This window comes from Panthera leo, chromosome C1 (assembly GCF_018350215.1).
Source record: "Panthera leo isolate Ple1 chromosome C1, P.leo_Ple1_pat1.1, whole genome shotgun sequence".
Lineage (NCBI taxonomy): Eukaryota > Metazoa > Chordata > Mammalia > Carnivora > Felidae > Panthera > Panthera leo.
The window spans coordinates 202,620,495-202,632,504 of NC_056686.1; positions in this window are offsets into that span (position 1 = coordinate 202,620,495).

Below are 12,010 nucleotides of genomic sequence, written 5' to 3' on the forward strand. Positions count from 1 at the left end.
TTCCCTTCCCTTCCCTTCCCTTCCCTTCCCTTCCCTTCCCTTCCCTTCCCTTTCCTTTCCTTTCCTTTCCTTTCCTTTCCTTTCCTTTCCTTCCTTCCTTCCTTCTCAGCTTATCCCCAAGAAAGTGAAAGATGTGCTTCATAATATGGGTGACACCAAGGAGGTTAAAGTTCATTGACAAGGACCAATCCCTTAGGCAGGATGAGTGTCTGCGCTCTGCTTATCAGCCTACACATGTGGCCGGAGATGGAAAAACTGACAGGCAGTAGAATGAAACCTGGGCACCTGCGGAAATCCAGGCCTAATCCCTTCCCATAAAACAAAGCGGAAGATAAGTGAAAACGGTTGAATCCCGAAAGCAGATGGCTGAGCTCCTCCACATTGGGCTATAAAGGGGGACCTTTGTGACAGAGTATTTATGGGGTTGGAGAAACCTGACAAGGTGTTGCTGTAAATGCCAAGAAATACACAGAACAGCGATTTTGTTATTTGAACACATCTCATGATGACTGCAGCTTAGCAAGGATGGGGAAAGACAGCTGGTGTGTGTGTGTGTGTGTGTGTGCGTGCGCGTGCACACGTGTGCACTCACACTGCTATGAGCAAGACTAACTTGGTGTTTGGGGGATAAAGGGCTGCCAAGGGAAATCCCTGCAGATGCTTCAGCAGGAACAAGCTGACCACTCGGTCACAGAGGAGCTCTGTGGGGTTTGAGGATGGGGCCAGGGAGTTTGGACTCACAGTTTTAGCATTTCTCCTCAAAAAGCTCCTCAAAACAACATTGCCTCCAAGAAGTCACAGAGTAAAGTAGATGTATCTTTGGCCATCTCTGTTCTAGGCCATTCCACTACTCCTTTAGGCCACAATCTTTTGCATTCGGCATTTTAGCCTCAGTACTTAGAGCAATGCTGCCTTTTCTGAATAGGTATCAGACCAGGATTAGTATCTTTCACTGGTCAATTATTCTCAATCTTGTAAGTTTCTATCCTTGCTCCTGGCCTGATACACAGAATACTTCTGATAGATAAAAAGAATTCCTTAATATGCAAAGGAGTAACCAACTGGACCTTTGTAAGCTATTCTCTCTGAAAAAAAAAAAAACCCACATGTATTATTTAGAAGTCTGTTTTTAACATCCAAAGAGCACTTTCTAATTGCAGTCCTGAAACAATCCTGCAGGACTGTGTGGTTGGGGGGAGGGGGTGGCCCTTTTGTCTCCAATTCCAAAAAACACGTGCTTTCCTTTTCAGAGTGGAAGCAGGAAGATTTTCAATTGTAGTTTAAACCGAGTGGACCCTTCGGATTTTCCTGGAGCTTGTCAGAATTCTATTTCTGGGAAACTGCATTGTGATAGAGAAAGACAAGGGGGGTGGTGGAGAGAGGAATCAGAATGAGAACATGCAAAGAGAAAACAGATGTCTCAAAGTCACATGCCGGGCCCCTCATTTGCAGTGTTCGGGTAAACAGGGCTGAGTGTGGAGAAGCAGCTTTGGACGTGAACAGTAAACACAAAAGGGAAGGAATCCATGGCCCCAGAGCCCCACCACGGGACTGCTCCACACCTGCCAAGGCTGACTTCAGACAGCAACTGTAGATTGCCCTCCTTGTCTTGGAGGGGCCTGGCCATGTACCCTCCTGAAGGAAAGGAGCGAAGAACCCCCCACCGCCACCCCAGGATTTGCTGGCACAGGCTGCTGGTCCAGTGGGAGGGGGCTCCCTCCTGGGCGGTACACCTTTCTCCAGGACATCTTTCCTGCCTTTCGCTGTCAAATGTTACAGCTTCTGTAGCACTGGAGCCGGTTCGATGAAATCAGCAGCATCTCTCAGGGCAGGCCAGTGGTTCTTGACAAGTGGTGTCTGGACCAGCAGTGGCAGCAGCACTGAGGAACTTGTAGAAATGAAGATTCCCGGGCACCACTCCAGATCTACTGAGGCAGAGACTCTAGGGTCTCATGATTCCACAAGCCCCTCAGCAGTTTGTGCTGAAGTTCGAGAATCACCCATACAGACTTGTAGAAGTGATATTTACATTGGAGCAGAGGGGCATCTATGGACAGAGGTGAATCTCCTAATTGGGAATTTGGGGGCACTATGGAAGGCAGTGGAGGAGGTAAAATTTAGGGGTGCAATTGGGCCCTCGGTTGGCCTCTAGATGACTCCCTGCTTTGTTGATGTGTGAGACCCATCTTGAGTGAAGCTGGCTTTGGGTAGGTGATGTTACTGCTCATGGTAGGGTTATAATATCTTTGAGAAGGTCCTCCAGGGAACAGTTGTACTCATCCCACTGCCATCACCCCCTTCCTGGAATTCCTTTCCTTTTTTTCTTTTTTTTTTTTTAATGTTTATTTTTGAAAGAGTCAGAGACAGAATGCGAGTGGGTTAGGGCAGAGAGAGAGACGGAGACACAGAATCGGAAGCAGGATCCAGGCTCCGAGCTGTCAGCACAGAGACCGACCGGGGCTCGAACTCACCAGCCGTGAGATCATGACGTGAGCCAAAGTCAGACGCTCAACCGACTGAGCCACCCAGGCGCCCCCTGGCATTCCTTTTCATTCTCCAACATGGTTTGGATGTGTCATCTCTCGGGCTGTCTTCTTTGGAAGATATGCCCCATATGCCCCCAAACACACACACAGGCAAGTGCGTGTGTGCACACACACGCGTGCGCGCACACACACACACACACACACACACCCAAGTCAAGGACACAGAGGGCATCTCTGCCATGCTTTTGCTTTCTTCTCTCCTGGGAAATGAGCCCAAGAGAGGCAGGCAGCAGAGTTTCTTTGATGAAAACTGTAAAATATTGCTCACAGAGCTGCTTTCCACATGTTTTGGCTGTAGAATTTCCAATTGCAGATTAAATAGTGCATGTGTCTACTTAAATTAACTCCTCCTTGCCCTCAGTCCTGAGTTAACTGTACCGCGTACTGACCTGCCCCACCTTTCCCGCCTTGCTGCGTGGATGCTGATGCTGATTTAAGAGGACAGATTTAGTGCAGTCTTTGGCTGGACCCCACTAACCCACAGTGATCTCTCCCTGGTTTTTGGCTGCATGAGCCAAACTTCTCTTGGGTCGCCCATGCACTCTAGACCTTAAAAGTGTAACTAGAGGAGGCTGACTATGCCCTCTCCTTGGCAGGAGAACAACAACATTTAATTCTGACCTTTCTAGATAGACCTATTATGATAACCAAGGGACAACCATTAGAAGTGAAGTAGGCTCCTTTCCACCTGAGTTTGGCTCCCAAGATGGAGCTGAGAAGCCATACTGCATTTCTTTTTGGATGACGTTGGGGAAAGATTAAGTTATTAAGAACTTTAACTGGTCTTCTGCTATGTTATCATTCCCTTTTTGGAGTCTGTCCTAACTCTTCAATAAAGAATCTCCTAAATACCTGTTCAGCCTGGTATGCAAGTTTCTGGGAGACTGAAGACAGAGTGTAAAGGCCACCCCCGTTCCTTGATGACTTCAGTGGGCATGAGGTATCCTAAATATTGAAGGACCTACATTTAACCTCTCAAATGGTGGCCCACTGAGTCCCTGGGAGGAGTTGGAGAAAGACCACAGGCAAGGAGAATAGCTCCTAGATGGGAAACTCAAGACATGCAGTCAAGGTGGCCAATGTGTATTGACATTATGGTATTTAAGGGAATAATTGCATGGGAATCCAGACAGAGCCAAAGAGTCAGCCTCAGGAAGAGAAGGGTTGGAGATTGGACCTAGAGCCCCAAAGGTGGCTTTGGGGAACATAAGAGTTTATGAAGTTGGTCATGGATGGAAGTATGTTCCATCATTTCAGGGACTCTGTTCCTCCCTGCTTGTCCACTCCTTCAGTTTCTTTCTCTACTGACCTTTCCCCCTCAACATCCACTTTGGATAGCTGTGTTTACTCCTCTAGATCTAGCTTTACCCCTCCCTACCCTGCTCTGTACCCATGGAGGCTGAACCATGTAGAACAGTGACCATTAGAGCTGAAACAGAAACTGAGTTTGTTAACCTGCCAGGCAAATGAACACACGCCAGTGAACAAATCCACTGAGTTGTTCTTGGAAAAGTCAAGGTGTTTTAAAAAAGATTTAGTAAGAGGGTGTCAGAACAGAACGGTAATGCCAGTTAAGGATCAAAACTAGCACTCTCCAGGGTGCCTGGGTGGCTCAGTCAGTCGAGTGTCTGACTCTTGATTTCAGCTCAGGTCCTGGTTCCAAGGTTGTGGGATTGAGTCTTGCATTGGGCTCTGCACTGAGCGTGGAGCCTGCTTAAGATGCTTTCTCTTTATCTCTTTCTCTAAAAACAAAACAACACACACACACACACACACACACACACCCCTAGCACTCTCCATAGGTCTGCTCTCTATTCATTCAAACAGGTCCCATGGTTCCTTGGTGAGGAAGGAGCCTGCAGTAAACTCAAGTGAGGGCCTTTCAACAACTCCAGCTTGTAAGGACCAGCTACAACAATACAAATTCAGTTTTGATATCGTTTGAGCCAAAGTGTGCCGCAAGGGGACACTTTCTCTCTACACCTAGATGGACAATCCACCAGCTCTGGTCTGGTTTGGCTAACTGAGGCAGTGCAGGAGAACAGGGGGTGGGAGGAGGGTGAAGGCACGACTTATTCCCTGGCTCCTTTCGATCCAGGCTGGCCCCAACTTCTGCCTGAGGCAGCCTCCTCCATCCAGCTCCCCTCTTCTGGCCGGATGACATCAGGCTTCAGGGCGGTTGGCTCTCAGGTACTGCTTTATCCCTTGTTAATTCCCTCAGCCCTACCCCTAGCTTGGAACATAATCTCTTTATCCAACCTTTCTCAAATTACTCAGTGTGATGGTGCCAGGACCTTGACAGGTAGGTTGACAGATACAACCTGCCCTGCCTAATTTTTTCCCCGCCTGCCTTCTTGTACATCCTTCTTACAGCTTCCCAACTTGACCCTGCACATGGTCCTTCTCGACGCTATTCTATAGGTTACAACTTTTCAGCTGTAGCTCCCACAATGAAGGGCCTCTATCAGTTAACATTTTTGAGCAAGTATCAGATGGGCTCAGAGTCTGTTCTTATATCTGGTCCACATCATATATGTCGGGTGAACCTATAAGTTGACCCATTTGTTCAAATACTCTTGGTTGCATCTCCCCTGGCTAAAGGTGGAGGGAATCACATAAATATGGAATGTATGTGTGGGGACGGAGTGGAGGTACTCCCTTAGATGGGGAGTGGCCATGGCAGACACTGTAACTGACATATAACTTTTAATACATCATAGTCTTCCCCCCCCCCCCCCCCCCACTTACTTATAGGCTCCTTGAGGGCAGGACATTGTCTTGACTGCCCCTGTATTCATGCAAGTGTCTAGCTCAATTCTTTGCTCAGTGAATCTGGGTGAGTGAGAGTCTCCTTCCAGAGAAGCTTCCCTCCACCAAGGATCAGCAGTCTGTCTAGTTCAGTTACCAGGGAGGAGGGATGGCTTTGAAAACTGTTCACCTTACCAGTTCAATTTTTGAAATTCCTCAATCATCCTTCCCAGAGTTGGATCCAATTTCTCCCTACTCAGATATGCAGCAGGGAGCAGGTGAACTGATGAGGCCAGATGGACTGGGGAAGTAGCTGGTATTTACTCAGTAGCTACTTGGTTTAAGGCACTTTCCTAGTGGTTTGTATATGTTTCTCTTTTAATCTTCTAGGAAACCAAATGATGCGGGCATTTTTCTCCCCATTTTTTGGGCGGGAAACTGAGGGAAACTGAGGACCAAACAAATTAAGTTCCTTGCTCAAATTCAGTGGCACAGCCAGGACTTGAACCCTCGTTTCTCGATTCAAAACCTTTGCCATTACCACTCAGCCACATTTGCAAACACCACCCACTTGCTGGCTGTCTCTCCTCTCCCCATCTGTTACCAGCTTCCTCTGCTTCACCCAAACGCTGGACAGTGTGGAACAACTTGAGTGAGGGACCTGTTTTAAACGCTTTTTCTTCTACATACCCTGCAGTGCTTAGCACATAGTAGGTTCTCATAAATCCACAATAAATTCAGTTGCAAATGGAACAACAAGAAGTAGTTTTGATTAGGTAATTTCTTCTCGAGGGGGGCCAGGGTGGAGGAGAAATGGCTATGAAATAATTTACCTTCGCTATAATACTGGCATTGTTTCTCACTTTTCATCTCTTTGTTTGGACCTTATATGAATAGACATTTGATGGCCCCCATAAGTTAGAATCCAATGAAAGTGCTGCAAACCTCAGCCTCTGATATCCGCCCTCCGCAGAGTGTAATTTTGAGAATTGCTTTCTTGATTGGCTATTGTGGATAGGTAAGAAGAGACTGGTGCTCAGGTAGGGCGGCAGAAATGCTTCTGGAATTCCAATGGAAGTCTGCTTTGAATGCCTGGTACTTATTCATGAGAACTCTTTTACACAGAATCACACTTCCCGCACAAATGAAAATATTTATACGATGGTATTCATGCAATTTGAAAAAAAAAATTGCAGCCTGCGATGCTTCCCTTCCCTGTGTGCCCCAGCATCTCAGAGTCTTTTCCTTCCTCCCCCAAAATTAATGAAAAAGAAATCAAACTTTTGCAGGCTTCACTTAGTTCCTGACTTTCAATCAGATAAATTTGTGACCTGAATATTTCCTTCTCCTCTTTCAGTATTCATGAAGAATCATTTGCGGCCGGGCTGGTGGATTTAAGCATTTGTCTGGTTCAGGAAAGACAGATTTATTCCTTGGGAGTTGTGTGTAACTTACAACCTACATATTTCTTGCCCCTCCCCTGCTTTCCCCATCCTTTTTTCTGTCTTTAAATTTAGAGGGAATAATTTTTTTTTCTCCTGGTTTGTTGTTAGTCCAAAGTTAAGGAGTTTGGGCTTAAAATATTGATCCAGCTTTTCCCACAGAGACTTGGGTCTTTGAGTTGTGCAGTGTGGTATGCCTGATTGAAAGTGATCTGGGCTGAATTTGCTTAATAGGATGTTACTCTCCTCTCCTGGGTCAATTTGTATCCACTTTATCAAGTTACTTATTGATTACAGTTCTTGTCACATGCACATTAGTTTGCCGAGAAACTCAAAGATATGTTTTGTTTCTTGCTTAGAGTAGTCTAGGAATGTTGTGGACTCTAGTTCACCTGGGACCCCAGATGCCCTGAGTTTTAAAAATGACTCCATTCTGTCTCACGCACTTGGCTCTGAATTATGAGGTTGATGTTGACTGTCTAGGATAGGAAAGCAAAACAGATAAGAAGTCCTCCTGTTTAGTACTTTTCTTCTCTGGGAATGCTTGGAGTCAGTCTCATCTTGAATAAAGGGAACACAGCGAAAGTACTGAAATGGGAATTTAAGAGTGGAGGGAAGGCGAAGAATGGATGCAAGTCAAGCTAATGGGTTAAATCCAACAGAGGCTGGGCTGGGTATTTTCATGCCTAAGAAAAAAGCAATTTGGAAAAAGGAAGGAGAATATGCTTTATGCTACTGTACCTTGGGCCTGGCCAGATTTTTGAGATTTTTGTTTCCTTTGATTTGCAATCAGATGTAGAAAACTCCACTATGAAAACAGAACTCTAATGAGCTTGATTCTAAAGATTTGGAACCCCTCAGCAAGTCATGGATTACCCCAATTACTGGGAGTATTGCTGCCGGGGGAACAAAGAGCACCCAGGAACACACTCAAAATGGAAATATTTTTTTTTCTATTGGACCTCAGCTTTGCATATGCAAATGGTTATGTCTAGGGCTAAGTCCAAGTAGAATCATAACGTTTTCTTCAGTGTCATCCCACCTCCCTTTTCACATAACCTAATTCAAAGTGGTATATGTCTCCCAGAGCAGATATAACCTGACACTTATTTATATTAAACCGAGATAACATTATCTTCTAGGTTGTTAGTATTTTCTTCTGCTAGAGTGCCAACAACCTAGAAGGCAAGCCTTTGCCTAGGAGGTTCTCTCCACACCTTTCCTTGTTTTTACAAAATCCAAATATGCTAGCTAGCCTTGAAGATAGCCAGCAATGTTTCCGGTCTCCGTCTTCGTTCTCTTATGTCACCCCTTCCGTGTGACCAGTAGCATATCGCAGAAGTGGTTGCCTATGATTATGAGGTCATGTCATGAAACACACGGTCGGTTCTGCTTTGCTCTTTATTGGATCCCTTGCTCTGGAGGAAGCCGGGTGTCATGTCATAACCACACTCAAACAGCTTGATGGAGAACTTGCGGTGAGGAACCGAAGTCTCCCGCCAACAGCTACCTGGCCATGTGAGCGAACTGCTTTGGAAGTGCATTCTTTAGCCTCTGTCAAGCTTTCAGATCATAGCCCTGGCCAACACCTTATCTGCAATTTCACGAGAGACCCTGAGCCAGAATGACCCAGCTGCTTCCAGATTCCTGACTCTCAGAAACTGTGGAAGATAACACGTGTTTCTTGTTTCAAGCTGCTAAGTTTGGGGATGATTTGTTACACAGCAATGGATAACTAATACACAAAGGGAGGCATGCCCAGGTTAGTTCCCCAGTGGAAGCCAGAGTGGGGGCAGAAGTTTCCTTTCTCAGATTCCCAGCAGTTAATGCTTGGGCATGTGACCTCAACTGAGTCAATTGGATGCTTACATTTGGGCTTGTAACCTCTACTGGGGTCAACCAGATGCTTGTGTCTAAGACCTTGAATCTGAACAGTGTTATAATACAGCAGAGTCCAGTGTAGAACTAATTCCCTCAGCGACAGCAATAACAGCAAATGGTGTCTTTTGTTGACAATAATGAGAATGAGCCATATGCTTCTGTACCTTGGGCCTGGCCAGCTTGGTGGGCCACATGCAAAGGTGGGTTGGGTGCTGTGTGCATCTGTGGCCTCATATTTGCTGTGGCATGATACCGAATGTCATTCTGCCTATTTGGCCTCCATTAGGTTCTCCTGTTTTTAGAGCTTCACTCTCTAGTGTTACTAGTAATTGCTGCAATGTGAGATTCTATAGAAGTTAAACAAAATTAGCTTATATTTTATACGACCAGGAACCCTGCCTAGGACAGCACTCAAGTATATTTTTATAGTGACAGTGGTAACTTCTTTTCAGATATGTCCAACGCCTTGAGTACTGGCTAGACACAGAGCAGGTGACAGGTAGATCTTTACGGCTTGGAAGGCTAATTAGTGAGCATCTTTTCTCATATGAACCTATCAGTTCTATGTTCTAGATAATGTTCTATCAGTAGCTTTGTGGAGATGGCAATGTTAGAGGTAGTACCTGGCACAAGGAATTCATGATCTGAACCAGAGACAAACCATCCCACCTTCTCACCCTGCTGTAATGATCTGGTCCCAGTGATATGGATGGAAGAGATCTCTCTTTGGAGGCTGAGCTACTCCACCTGTTAGCTGTGTGATTTCGGGAATGTTGTTTGATATGTCAGAACCTCATTTTTCTCACTGACAGCATCACAACCCCTAGTCCACTGGGTTCCTGTGAGATTAGGTTAGACAACATGTGAGAAAAGAGCTCAGCCCTTGGGAATGCAGAAAGGTCATTATTGAGCACTTAGTGCTCAAGCTCTGGCTCAGGGCGGGTGGCCGGCTTTGAGCAGTGAACTCTGGGTTCTTGGACGGCCACTCACCTCTACTTCAGTTTCCTCATCTGAAAAATGAGCAGGTTGGATTAGGGCCGTGATTTTCAAACTATTTTTTTTCTCTTTCTGGAAATCTAAAAAATAAACTCATTTATAGACCTCAACATAAAATAAAGAAATAGTATTTTATTAGCATGGATTTATTTTATAAATTTGCCTATTACAAATTCATTTGTTGAGAACCATGAGGCTATTCTGATGAAGATAAACATTTGAAGTTAGGGTTATGGGTGACATTTACCACCCAGGCTTAAGTATCACATTGCATTCTGCATATTATATTGGAGGCGCATCAGTGAGAAAGTCCTGATTCATATATATAAGTAGTTGCATGTGTAATTGTTTTTCATGGGGTATCTTGCAGTCTCAGAAGATTTGTAGTTAAACAGAGAAGGTTTGATGTGAGGACTGTATGAACACAGGTTCTCCAAGTACAGGTTAAGGTGCAATGGATTTAAGTGTGGCTTATGCCACATTTGGCCTATGGAGCCCTAGGGAAACAAATTGTTAAACTCCAAGAGTAGATGATGCTAAGTTTCCTTTCAGTTCACACACTCAGTAGTTCTAAGGACTGACACAGGAGTGATATCTGCATAACACCAATCATCTTTTTAATGTGCAAAGGTAGTTTGTGAACATATGCTCAGTGTAAACACTTCAAATACCATGGGAACATATAGAATGAAAAGTAAGAGTTCCTATTCAACCATCTCTTCTCCCCTTATGGTCCTGTCCTCCTCTTGTCCCCCTCCCTTTCCCCAGGGAACCACTGTCAGCCTGAGTCCCTCCCTTTTTTTAAAAATTTTTTTAATGTTTATTTCTTTTTCAGAGAGAGAGAGAGAGAGAGAGAGAGAGACCAAGCACTAGAGGCAGAGGGGAAGAGAGAGAGGCAGACACAGAATCTGAAGCAGGCTTCAGGCTCTGAGCTGTCAGCACAGAGCCTAACACAGGGCTCGAACCCACGAACTGTGAGATCATGACCTGAGCCGAAGTCAGGCGCTTAACCTGCTGAGCCACTCAGGTACCTCCAGCCTGAGTCCTTCCTATTGCTCTGCATTTACATATGTACACATGTGACTCTCTCTCTCTCTCTCAGCAAGTTTTCTATGAATATATAACTCTACCATATCCTTTTAGACTCTTATTTAATATTTTGTAATATAAATATCCACAATTCATGCACTGTTCTCCTATTTAACAAACATTTAAAATAATCTATTTTTTTCATTATTACGAACAGTGCTGTAGTCATCACCTTTCTACATACACCTCTCCTGGCCTTTCAGTAGGATAGGTCTTGAGAATTGGAATTGTCTCATCAAAACAAACAAATATTGATAAATACTGTCCAGTTGCCCCTTCAAAAGTCTATGCCAAATTATATTCACCCACAATACCGACTGTCTTAATTTACACTTCTCTGGTTACTAGTGAGGTCAAGCATCTTCTCACGCTTATTGGCCACTTCTGTTTAGTTTTCGCTGCGTTGACTCTATCTTTTCCCATTTTTCCATTGGGTCATAATAATTTTTCTTTCCTAACTGGAAGTAACGTATCTTTTAAGTAGTGTTTGACATGAGAGTATTCCAGAGTATCAACAAATCCAGATAGATTTTTGGAACTTGTTGCCACAGTCGTTACTCCATATAAGTAAACGTTTCTATCCACTTATTCATCTGCACACCAGTCATTCAAGAAGTACTGAGGTGTATTAGAAGTACAAAAATACACGAGACCTACCCCTTACAGTCCAGAGTTGACTTGGGAAGACAGATACATAAGCGGTTACAGTTCTTAGTGTAAGAGCTCTAACACAGGTGTGCCCAGGGAGCTGTTGGAGCACCAGGTCTACTGGGTATGGGTTATAGACGTACCGGGTGTGCTGTCTAGAGTGTCATACCCTATTAGCTCTGAAATTCAATGGCGGAGGTAACAAGACACCACGCGTGCGTTTTAAGGAATACATTTTTAGAGACCTGGAATTTCAAGAGATGTTTGAAAAGCTGGGGGGGTGGGGGGCGAGGTGTGCGGGGCGGAGAGGCTTAGCAGGCTCAGGAAAAGAAGAGAAAATGGCATCAGAAAGCTTTAAGTCTGTAATGAGGAAATTACTTGAGTAGCGGAGTGTGTAGGAGAGATTGGATGAGTGAAAGAAGATGGCGAGGAGGGCTCGGAGTTAAGAATATTTCAGGGAGCCTGGGTGGCTCAGTCAGTTTAACGTCCAATTCTTGATTTCAGCGCGGGTCATGATCTCACAGTTCATAAGTTCAAGCCCTGCATCAGGCTCTGTGCTGACAGCGTGGAACCTGCTTTGGATTTTCTCTCTCCCTCTCTCGTTGCCCCTCTCCACTCATGCTCTCTCTCTCTCTCAAAATAAATACATAAACTTAAAAA